Genomic DNA, 218 nt, shown 5'->3' with positions numbered 1-218 from the left:
ATATATATATATATATATATATATATATATATATATATATATATATATATATATATATATATATACTATCAGAGAGGCAAAGATGATGAATAAAGATGATAGTGGAAATAACAAAAAATAAAAAAAAAAAAAAAATATGAAAATGCTTACTATAGCCCGCTTCATATAACAGCCTTGTTCTCTTACAACAGCTGAGGCCTCCTCCAGGAGCTTCTCTT

Source organism: Eimeria mitis, genomic scaffold (genome assembly GCF_000499745.2).
Source record: "Eimeria mitis Houghton genomic scaffold, Emh_scaff1993, whole genome shotgun sequence".
Lineage (NCBI taxonomy): Eukaryota > Apicomplexa > Conoidasida > Eucoccidiorida > Eimeriidae > Eimeria > Eimeria mitis.
Note: the sequence above shows the minus strand (reverse complement) of the source record.